The sequence below is a fragment of the Dreissena polymorpha genome, chromosome 3 (assembly GCF_020536995.1).
Source record: "Dreissena polymorpha isolate Duluth1 chromosome 3, UMN_Dpol_1.0, whole genome shotgun sequence".
NCBI classification, from domain to species: Eukaryota; Metazoa; Mollusca; class Bivalvia; order Myida; family Dreissenidae; genus Dreissena; species Dreissena polymorpha.
This window is the reverse complement of record NC_068357.1, coordinates 968178-977200: the sequence shown is the minus strand read 5'-3', so window position 1 is coordinate 977200 and position 9023 is coordinate 968178. Positions and strand designations below refer to the sequence as shown.

The following is a 9023-nucleotide window of genomic DNA, read 5'->3' as shown; positions in this document are numbered from 1 at the left end:
AAGCAGCATACAAATATTTTACGCACTAGTTGAAATTCTTAACAAAAATAATCTTAAAAAGTTGTTTGGAAATAGCACCACTTACCGATGTGTGTATGTAAGTCAGATGCATTGAAATCATATGGTGAATTTCGTCACTAAAATTATCTAAGTTATATTGACCATTATTGTGTTGTAGCTGGTACAAATATTAAATAAATGAAAAGAAAAAGGCTTACACGTGTTTTCTGTTTTAATCAAACGGCCATATTGCAATAATATAAAACTGTGTGAATCGCACTTCACTACTAACGTTAAACAACAACAATTCAGTATACAACACTATAACCATATCGGTTTTGAACAAGGCCGTGCTTATTGACTGACACTTGATAGTAGCATTGACCGATTATTATCGCGTTATTTTATTTACATAATTACTACTTTGTTCTGTGAACAAGGTGTTCATTTAAAAATATTTTAGCAAACCTAATATGTAGCGTTGGACCATGTCAACAAATCGCCGAAGTCGAATGTACCCTTGACGCAATAATGGCCCGGTTTTCCTATTGCGATGTCATATTTTTACTCAAGCGTCTCTGTATATCGTTAATAGTTAAGTCTATATGTTTTACGATAAATATTTATTACTTTTTGTATTTAAAGAATAACGATAGACTAAGTGGAAGCTATCGGCAATTTATGAAGCTTTGAATGCGAACGACAGAAAGCGCTTACATTTGAGTCGCGTTCTGAGACAACTGGTCTGAATGCATGTGCGTTAAGTGTCGTCCCAGACTGCACAGGCTAATCAGGGACGAAACTTTCAGCATTAATTGGATTTTTGCTAAGAAGATACTGCATTTAAACGAAAAATGTCATAAAAGCGGAAAGTGTCGTCCCTGATTAACCTGTGCGGATTGCTTATCTGGGACGACACTTTACGCACATGCATTATGCCCAGTTTTCTTTGAACACGTCTTTTTTATGCTAGGAGATACCATGTTTTGTTATTCTACGCTTCTCGCTATCATCTAATTATATCGTCAATGGAATACAATTTTATTTTTATCTTAATATGACTCGGTCTTTCCAATATTTGGGAGCCAAAGACTTCGTACACCTTGTCAATTGTGTGTGGCCCTAGATACGTATTTTGAATTGATGTACTATCAAAATGGACAACATCACAGTTTCGGTTTAATTAAACATAATGTTAAAACATGGGGTCATTGAATCGATGAATTTGTTAAGTTGACCGGATAAGCGGTTTGAGATGGAGATAATGTATACTTTGATATTATTTCTATGTGTCGATAAATAATGTTGTTTTTGTAGTTTCAGTTTTCAAACATCCTAGTTGACAATCGAATTGGAAATCTTCTATTAACAAATAAGAATGTAATATACGGGCCTGTTTAATGAAGGTAGATAAAGCCGGGTGTCATTTAGTTCTAACGACCTTTACTGTAAGTAGGATTTGAGTGTAACTTATATATGCTTTTTATCTTTAGGGAATTAATAACATAAAAGCGGGTCCAAACTAATAGTATATCTTCTTATCTTTCTTCCTTAATAACTGCAAATAATACTGCCAGAAAATGCAAAATAACACAAAATAAAACAAACGACGACATTGGAATCCTGGCCAGCACTTGTTTGAATTAGTGCAAAACATTCTGAAAATAATAATGTCATTACTAGCATAGCGTCTACATTTAACATACGTCGATTGAATTGATTAAGCTGAATTCATACAATAAATACTGATTAAAATTCGTTTGTGACCAACCACAAACACATATACTTAATATTATACTCCATGATTGAATGACAATAACCGAACGAACATGATATTGTAGTTCGTTGTAGTCTGCTGTTCCATATTTCGCCTTACCGTGTTGTGGTAAATATGATGAAGCGTGTCGACGATGTAGATGTTGTTTGAAAGAACATGTATTCAGTGCATGCGTAAGCAACGTGTTTGTGTAATTATCACTTTATGGTCTCTAAATAAAATACGCTAATTATATTTCCAAAAGCAGAGCAAAACCGATGAATATAATATTTAATTGATTATATTTTAAAAAGGGATTTTCCACAGAATCCCTTTTAAAATGGCCATTTTCAAAGAAATTTCTTTAGAATAAACCCAAATTTTTCTCAGTTTTTATAAGAAAGTACAAAAAATGTTACGCTGGCAGTACAACCCTTCTTACATTCAGACAGGAAAATTGAAATGAAATGTTACACTTGCGGTACAAACTCCCAAAGGTTTATTATCACATCAAAACATAATTCAATATTATGCTGGCAGTACAACCTATCAAAATTTCATAATCACTTCCAGAGAAAATATAAACTAAAATGTTACGCTGGCGGTACAAACTCCCAAAGGTTCATTATAATATCATCATATAAATGATAAATGAACTTAAAAATGTTACACTGGCGGTTCAACCTTCCAAATGCCTTTCTAAAATCAAAAAATAATTCATTCTACTCAAAAATTCAACTTAAAATGTTACGCTGGCGGTACAAACTCTCCAATTTTATAATCACTTCAACAGAAAAATTTAACTGAAAACGTTTGCTTGCAGTCCAAACTCCCCAAGGTTCAGTATAACATTAACAAATAATTCAACTTAAATGTTACACTGGCGGTACAAACACCCAAAGTTTCATTATAACATCACCAAATAAATAATTTCACTTAAAAAAAAGTTACGCTGGCGGTAGAAACTTCCAAAGGTTCATAACATCACCAAATGAATCATTCCACTTAAAATGTTACGCTGGCGGTACAAACTCACAAATTCATAATCACTTTGACAGAAAAATAAAACTAAAATGTTACGCCAGCGGTACAAACTCCAGGTTCATAATCACATAGACAGATAATTCTTTGAAAATGTTACGCTGGCGGTACAAACTCACAAAGGTTCATTATAACATCACCAAATAAATCATTTCACTTTAAATGTTACGCTGGCGTTACAAACTCACAAAATTCATAATCACTTTGACAGAAATATAAAACAAAAATGTTACGCCGGCGGTACAAACTCCCCAAGGTTCATAATCACATAGACAGATAATTCTTTGAAAATGTTACGCTGGCGGTACAAACTCACAAAGGTTCATTATAACATCACCAAATAAATCATTCCACTTTAAATGTTACGCTGGCGGTACAAACTCACAAAATTCATAATGACTTTGACAGAAAAATAAAAATGTTACGCCGGCGGTACAAACTCCCCAAGGTTCATAATCACATAGACAGATAATTCTTTGAAAATGTTACGCTGGCGGTACAAACTCACAAAGGTTCATTATAACATCACCAAATAAATCATTCCACTTTAAATGTTACGCTGGCGGTACAAACTCACAAAATTCATAAAAATCTGTCTATTTTAAAAATGGAATGTCCATGAATCCCAATTAAAAGGGGTGATTTACAGGTTTTTTTTGTGATAATTTCGACATGCTAATTTTTTGAAAACAAAAAAAATGTTACGCCAGCTTAACAAAATTCATTACATTTTAACTCAAAGGTGAATCGCTTGCATTCCTAATGATTTCTTATTTCCAGACCAAAACTGTAAATCATGTTATGCCAGTGTGACAAAATTCCAAACATTTCAACTCAAAGTGAATCACTTGCATTTCGAATGATTTCTTATTTACAGACTAAAACATAAAATGTTATGCCAGCGTAACAAAATTCCAAACATTTTAAATTAAAAGTAAATTGCTTGCATTTCAAATAATTACTTATTTACAGACCCAATCTCAAATGTTAAGCCGGCATAACAAAATAAGTAATATATCCACAGAAAGTGCATTGCTCTCAAGTTTCCTATCATTGCTCTTTACAGACCCAAATTCAAAATAATATGCCAGCTTAACAAAAATCCAAACATTTCAACTCATAAGTTAATCTCTTGTATTTCCAATAATTTCATATTCACAGACCCAAACCTAAATGCTATACAAGCATAACAAGATTCATAACATTTCTACAGAAAGTGAATGGCTGATAAATGTCCAAACATTTCCTTTTTACAGACAAAAATTTAAAATGTTATGCCGGCGTGACAAAATTTAAAACATTCCAACTCATAAGCGAATCTCTTGCATTTCCAATAATTTCTTATTTACAGACCAAAATCAAATATTACGCTGGCATAACAAAATTCATATTTCAACTCAAAATTGTATCTCATTAACAAATATATAATCATAATACACAAAAATAGTTGTTCTTGAAGTGTAAAGCTATAAACATATGGTTGTAGTTCATGGGATTTTGTTTTATAAATTAATATTCTATTTAAAAAAAAAACTTCAGAATTTGTCTGATGTATTGAACATTAAACATCTAAAAACCATCAAAAATGCAAATATAGCACACATAATTTATCATATTCACAAAACAGCTGTACATGTGTGTCCAAATTATAATCCAGACGTGTTTCTTGCTCACATATTGATAATACCCAGGCAGCAGTAACAGTCGTGCATACAGTCACACCTAAAACACAATTATGTACTTGTTCATATATTCATTAACATGTGTAATTAAAGGTCTAATTGTGGTACCGCAATAGTGTCCTTTTTGTACATAAATTGTTATATACATACATTTATTATTAAATATTATTTTGCAAATTTATAACACAGTGTCAATGTGCCAAACAAACCAATCAGAATACCCAATTTCAATGTATTTTTCTTAAAATAACATTTACATAGTGAGGTTATAAGAATACTTTAAATTATTCCTGATAATGAATCAGAAACATTTTAATCATTTGAAACTTATTAAAGTTTGTTAAACTTTAGCTAAAACACACCTATACCATATGCATTTGCCAAGATAATTCTTAATAATCTATTTATGAAGTGAAAACACCAGTTGGAAACACATTTTCCCCATACACAGGTGGTAGTAGAGAAGTATGGCCATGTTCAATGTAAACAAAAATCAGCTAACAGTACTCAATTATTTTATTGCAATATGTACACATTTATAGAGCTTGACCCCATGTTTATAAGAAAATAAATAATTTAATAGAATAAGATAAACACACTTTTCTAGTTGTAAAGGTAGTAAATATGGCACAGTGCTCCAGCTAGGCCTAAATCGAAGGGCGCCGCGCCCTGCCCTCCCGAACCTCCGCCCTGCCCCCCCCCCCCCCCCCCCCCCCCCCGAACCTCCGCCCTGCCCCCCCCCCCTTCCCCCCCCCCCAAAAAAAATAAAAAATCTCTTTTTACATTGTAATTACTTTAATCCTCATTGTAGACATTATATTTGAATGGTTTAATAATATTGGGAATAATACAATTATTTATAACATATAAATTAACATGCAATAGTAAGCATTCCAGAAACACCCGCGTGCTCGTACGTGCCCTTTTTACAAAATACTGCGCGTCGAAAGTGCCCTTTTGACAAAATACTGCGCGTCGAAAGTGCCCTTTTGACAAAAAAGCCCCCCTGCCCTTTTCAAATCCTAGCTGGAGCACTGCTGGCAATATGTCAGGTTTCTAATTTCTTTACAGGGGCCTTTTAAAGTTTTGGTAAATTGACAAAATAAAAATGTTTCAGATTCGCATATTTTCATGGTAGTTGTGATATTTGACAGGAAACAGTAATACTGAACATTTAGCATGCTCTAAAATATCCATCATATGCATCTTTTGATGATTTAAAAACTTGAAAATTATAAAGCGTTGCAACGTGTAACGATTGAATGAATGGCCTATTGGTCTAAGCGATGAGACTTTTACACCAGGGGTCAGTGGTTCAAGCCATGTTCAGAGTTACTTGTTTTCTTTTTTAAATTTCATTCTAGTTTTTTTGACAGAAGCTTTTTAGATCCAATTTTCACATTTATCAATATAAAGCATTTAATGACAAACTTCAATACATGCCAAAATCTGTGAAAAGGCCCCTTTAATATTAAATACAAGTCATCAACCAAGATTTTCACATATCATATCTAAGTCAGAACTTATGCTAATAAGTACACACCTGCATGTCGTCACCTTCAATGAATTGGCCATATCTTTCTGCATTTTTATCAACTGAAAGAAAAGTAAAAACATAAGAAGCATAATCCTCTTGAATGAAATGGCTGTCTGTTGCTGATGAGTGGGGGATCAAAAATCTTCCTATATTTTTCTACACACAAGATAAGTGTTATATAAAATCAAGTAGACATTTCCATCAATTTAATTAGCATCAACATAAAATATACTCATACACTATACTAGCTGATGATATTTAACTTTTAATACAAACTGAGGACAATTATGTTTACAATTTACCAATACGAATTAAAGTTATTGAAAATTGTATAACATTGACTTTATTTATCTACTTATACACAAAACTAAAGAGTTTTTTAGGAACATACCTTTTTGTTTCTTAGATATTGTTTGGCCCAAACATTTTTCGGGAGCATTACACTTGTTTATCTGCACCTTTAAATAAATAGTGCATAGTTTATTAAATTGTGTCATTAAACAAAACTCATGACTTAGACACTCGGTGCCAATAAACTAATTGCCCAACTCGTAACTATATTTTTTTTATCTGGTCATAGTCTTATGGTGCCATCAATATACTGGTATCGCTGCAGCGTTATTTTTAAGCACATGTATCAGCAATTCTTACACCTTAATAATCTACTAAAGAACAAGCGCTGCTTCAAAAAATACATTTTAGTCAATACACGCAGACAAAATATCAACAAGCCATCAGTACACTCTATTTTTAGACTTGTTTTTTTTAGAAAGATAATGTCTGCTCCAGTAGTTTACATTGGATATGTTGTTTGTTCATATGGTTATGTATAACCATATAACCAACATTATCATAATGTTGTTAGTGTTTGTTCATATGGTTATGTATCTTTGAATCATTTTGCTATTTCAGTGTGTGTTTTATGGACCCCATTGGAAATTATCTTTCAGCTTAATGGGTTATCCATAGGTCATAAGCATTCATGCTCATATAAATCTACTTAAGTTACAAAACTCCCGTATAGACGATTAAAATTTAAATTGTTATTGTTTACATTGGGGATTTTCCGCGCATGCGCACTGACAAAAACACTGGTTACAGTAATGTAAAACATGTATATAAGACTTTTGTATAGTCAATAAAACGATAAAATAATCCGAAATAAAGATCAAATCACTTAAATAATCGCGCAAATAGATTATATTTAGTAACAATAATTTTTTATTCACAAATATATTTTCGTCTTTATAAAAATACGAATTAGTTATTAGCATCAGAAAAATCAGAAGACTAAATACTGAAAATCTCACAAAACAAAACAAACAAGAGCTTGTCACAGTAGTGCCAAATCCCCGCCGAAATGTGTTTCCTTGTATGACAACATTTGTTTTAGAGAGTAGAATAATATTTGTAAAAACAAATAAAGGGAGATAATTCATTATGCTCCGGACAAAAATTTACTTTAAATGAAATTAAATAAAGGGATATAATTCAAACACTAAGGAAGATAGAGTTATGGTTCTTAGTCAATGCACTTCTCCTACTTGCCATCTGTTTAAGTTTGAAGTTTCAAGTAAATCCCTTCAGTAGATTTAGAGTTATGCTCTGGACAAAAATTTACTTTAACATTATATAAAAGGGGAGATAATTAAAAAACTAAGGTAGATAGAGTTATGGTTCTTGGTAACCGCACTTCTCCTAGTTGCCATATGTTTATATTTCAAGTTTCAAGTAAATCCCTTTAGTACATTTAGAGTTATGCTCCGGACAAAATTTACTTTAAAGTTATATAAAAGGGGAGATTATTCAAAAACTAAGGTAGATAGAGTTATGGTTCTTAGTCACTGACTTTTCCTACTTGCCATCTGTTTATATTTCAAGTTTCAAGTAAATCCCTTCAGTACATTTAGAGTTATGCTCCGGACAACAATTTACTTTAAAATTATATAAAAGGGGAGATAATTCAAAAACTAAGGTAGATAGAGGCTGTAATAAGGCTGTCTGAAGCTCAATAACAAAGCCAATATATATTCAACTAATTTATGACAATTTTATTAATTAATCTTTAATATTATTCAGCAAGAAAAGCTTGAATTTAACTTTCGAATTACAGGTTTTAGCTATTAAATTAAGTATGAAGTTTTGAAAAATAGCAAAATTTCTGTTCTATACAACTTTGTACCTGTTTATATCTCATGCAAAATGCTTTGAAAATGTTATGTAACTCAAAATACCTTTTGGGACGATTGAACTTTACCGGTACGTATAAAAGAATTGAAAAGCGTATAATTTTATCGTTGCTAAGTGCGCAACAACTAACGCAACACCGAATAATCCTTTTTTATCCCATATATTTCTTTAGTATCGGGGGCTACCGCCCCTAAACCCCCGCTTTGTCGATAGTGATTAACAACTTTGTACTGGTAAAGTTCAATCTAGCCTACCTTTTAAAAAATATGTTGTTAATTTAAAATGAAAATTGAATGTTGTTGCAAGAGGAAATAAGTGTTCCATGCATCAAATTTCAGAATAAGTATTATTTCATTAATATTGTAATATGAAGGCGATACTACTGATGAACATAGAAAAATAGCATATAAACTTAGTTTATGACGAAAGATGCTTTCTAGACATGACATGATGCATGAAGTTGACAGGAACGCAATTTGACAGGTCGCGAAATTATGCAAAATTTACCTGAATGACATTCCAGTTACACTGGATCCACTACCGTTGTTTTAAATACAACTCAGAAAGACAATAAGGATTGAAAACTTACTTATTGCTATTAGGAATTGCATTTGTAATGTGTCCCTGATTTCGAATTAGTTTTGCTTTTGGCGCTTCATTGTAGCTTAAAAAGTTTTTATTTATGGACGCTCAAGTATTGAACCTTACTTTTGTGGTTACACTGCACTGTTCTTATTGTCGAAAAAGGGAGCTGAAAATATTAGGGGCTGAGTACTTTAAGTATCTTTTTAAAGGTTTCTACTTTTGAACCAAAACT

The 9023-nt window shown here is 32.1% G+C and overlaps 1 long non-coding RNA gene across 1 annotated transcript in view; it reads right to left on the bottom strand.

Moving 5' to 3' along the window:
• Positions 1-2234: 2234 nt before the first annotated feature.
• Positions 2235-9023, bottom strand: part of LOC127872714 (uncharacterized) — an 8458-nt gene continuing 1669 nt past the window's right edge. Inside the window, exons 2-4 of the long non-coding RNA XR_008045738.1 lie at positions 6408-6474; positions 6023-6075; positions 2235-4519 (exon numbers count right to left, since the gene is read on the bottom strand). This is a non-coding gene — a long non-coding RNA (uncharacterized LOC127872714). The remainder of the gene's footprint in view (positions 4520-6022; positions 6076-6407; positions 6475-9023) is intronic.